We start from the raw sequence: 3602 nt of genomic DNA on the forward strand, positions 1-3602 counted from the left end.
TGACTAAGTAACAACTGTAAATAGGAAACAGCTATCAGTAATAGTTTTGCATTCATACAAGTACTAATTGTTTGTGGGAACCCCCTTAATCCAAATCTCTCTTGGAGAGACAGATGTCTAGACTCAGAATTTAGGGCATAACACTCCCCACTGAAAATCTCTCTCTCTCTCTCTCTCTCTCTCTCTCTCTCTCTCTATCTCTATCTCTATCTCTATCTCTCTCCAATTGGATTCTTGCCCATGTTGCATTGTGTCAAAACACAGTTTGCAAGAATTTGCCAATTTTTGAACACCTAGGTTTTCTCACTTACACAAACTGTGAAATGCATGGATAAACCTTCATGAGGATCATCCAATCAAACAAGTGACTTCTAATTATACAATCCAATGTTGTCTTTTTAAAATGATTAGCAATACTCATGGCTAACTAAAGCAATGGCATTCTGTATTAGCTACTTAGTTATGAATACTTTACTAAGTAACCTGTCCTGGTCTGACCTCCTTCTCCAAACCTGATGAAAATATCATTCACCCATAATCCAATCGCCAACCGAATGGTCTTTCCCAGCATGCAACTGATGCTCGGTAAAGTGCATGGGGCTGTTATACTAATGGCAATAGTGTCACAATTGTGACAAAGATGTGATTGTCAATACTACTTATCTTTGCTTCACTAATCAACCATGAGGTGGACAGGGGCCAACTCTCCGCAAAGCTTCATAGGGTAAGAAAACTAGCCAGCCAATAGATTTCAGGATAGAATAAACTCTTGCCCCCCCCCAAAAAAAAATAAGTAGCTAGCCGCACACTCCATAGTGCATCAAGTGTGGCGAAGAGAAGTAGCTGCTGCATTACAATGGTTATCTCAGAGTATCTCAGAGTTATCTTCCCAATGGTTTGGGAGGGACAAGGTGTGGAAGGCAAGAAACACAAGTCTACTGATCAATTCTACTTTATAACCACAGTATGAGAATGCTAGGGAAAAGGTAGGCCGAACAGGGAAACAGGAAACTGTTGGAAAGTGAAGAAATGGAGAACATGAGCCGAAGCAAATACCCGTTGTTTATTTGGTTTCTTCATGCACTTTTTGAAAGTGCAGTCTGTTAATTAATAATACTTACTGGCTCTACAAGACCACTGAGAGTACCCTAAAATAGAGAAAGGAGAAGTTATTTTCCCCTCTTGATGACTCAGTGACTCCAGTGTATTTGCCCATTATACGTATCATATCCTCCTTTGAACTTGAAAATGGCTCCCCAAGGGCAGATTCCTATTTTGGTTAGGCCAAACTAGAGTAGACCTATTGAATCGACTGATGGATTATTTGGCAGATCTAACCAACAGAATCCGGGCAACAGCGAGCTGATCATTTTTAATTTATTTTCTATTTAAATTTTTATTAAAATTTTAGAATGAAACACATAAACTCTGTAGAACAATGACAACAACAGCAATAACAGTTAACTACAAGAGCCAAGGGTACGTATCTGATCTTTTTTGAACATGCTCCACTGGCACACTAGAAGGCGCACTTTCAACATGAAATGGCAAAGTACAGTATGTAGTTACTCCACAGCTTAGCTTCATGTAGGGTGAGTGGGGGATAGGGAGTGAAACATCAATAAGGCACATGGAATTTGTTTGAAGTTGGGGAGTCCTATAATGGGAGCACAATTGGTTGCATTAAAATATTGGAGGGAGAGAAAAGGCAGCTCTGCTAGGAAGACCATCGCAGCAAAGAGGAATGTTCCAACTGATTGTTAAAGAGAAAGGATAGAAGACAAGAAATACAAGGCTAGGGAACACTTCAGCCTTTCTTCCCACAATATTCTAAAACGGGGGCAGTGGGGAAACCAAGAGCTTACAGCCAAGGAAATGCTTTTTGTACGTGCTTCTCCATGGTACAAAATTAAAAAAACAGACATTTTTCTTAGGATTTGGCTTAGGGTCTCATCATATACATTTGGTTGCATAAAGGGCCAATATAGATATATCATGAGCCAGTGTGATGTAATGGTTTGAGCATTGGACTTAGGAGTCTAGAAGACCAAAGCTGAATTCACTGCTCAGCCATGGGCACCTATGCCACACTCTGAGCCTCGGAGGACAGCAATGGCAAACCCTGTATATACATCTGCTACTATCCCTGCCACTCTTCCTTTGCATTCATCAATGGCAAGCTGTGTCTCCCATGACTGGAATAAGAAAAAACTGGGGCTATGAAAAAACATTAAATCAACCCGAAAAGCCTTCACAGGATTAGATATGAGAGTGGAATTGAAGAAATCTCTGTCTCCTAAGGAATGTGTCAAAAATGGGTTGCAAAAAGGAGTGTGCAGATTAATCTGTCGGCATCCTTGCCACTTTCCTTTTAAATTTAGCAATGAGAAGCTCAGGTGTGGCACTATATCAACACAAAGAAACATCCTTTCTCGCAACCACTGCAGCTGGAAAGCTCTGCACACCAGGACATAAATAGTACGTGGTGCTTTGGCAGGGAAGGAGCTGCAGATCCTAGCAGAGTCATCTAACTGAAATCAGGACCAATTTGTCTACGTACTTGCATTTTCATGGTATTAATCAAAAGGCAGTGCATAGCAAAGAGTTAGCAATACTCACAGTAGCACCTGCTAGAAGATTATTTGGAGCCTGAAATAGGAAAATATGCAATTATTCCTCCTCTTGAAAAATGGACAAGTAAGATACCCTCCATTTTATATCTCCCATGGATACTAGAATTCCCATAGTTCCAAATGCCTTACTTATTGGTACCGAGCTCAAACAATATTACACATGGATTGGGGGGGGGGCTTAAAGGAGTCAGCATTACCCATGGACACTGCATCCATGCATACAACCACCCATGGCTCAAAGATATTATAAATATTTATTTCAAAAAGCAAACTTTGATATTGTTGTTCTATATAAGGGACAGCAGTTTACTACCCAATGGTATATAAAGTGACTTTGGTATCTGCAGTTTTGGATATCCACAGAAGAACAGAGTGTCTCGGAACCAGACCCCAAAAGTTACCAAGGCCCATTGCATTTTATGATGCTAAGAGCAGAACCAAAGAGGACATATCACCATTGAAGCAAAAAGGAATGTGCAGATTAATCTGTCAGCATTCTTGCCACTTTCCTTTTAAATTTAGCAATGGGAAGCTCAGGTGTGGCACTATATCTACCCAAAGAGACATCCTTTCCCCCAACCACTGCAGCTGGAAAGCTCTGCACACCGGGACATAAATAGTACGTGGTGCTTTGGCAAGGAAGGAGCTGCAGATCCTAGCAGAGGCAGTGGGACCCAGCAGAGCCATCTAACTGGAATCAGGACCAGTTTGTCTACTTGCATTTTCACGGTATTAGTCAAAAGGCAGTGCATAGCAAAGAGTTAGCAATACTCACGTTAGCACCTCCTGCAAGACCATGTGCAACCTGAAATAGGAAAATATGCAATTATTCCTCCTCTTGAAAAATGGACATGTAAGATACCCTCCATTTTATATCTCCCATGCATGCTAGAATTCCCACAGTTCCAAATGCCTTACTTATTGGTACCAAGCTAAAACAATATTACACATGGATTCAAGGGGGGGGGG

Source organism: Sceloporus undulatus, chromosome 9 (assembly GCF_019175285.1).
Source record: "Sceloporus undulatus isolate JIND9_A2432 ecotype Alabama chromosome 9, SceUnd_v1.1, whole genome shotgun sequence".
Classification (NCBI taxonomy): Eukaryota; Metazoa; Chordata; class Lepidosauria; order Squamata; family Phrynosomatidae; genus Sceloporus; species Sceloporus undulatus.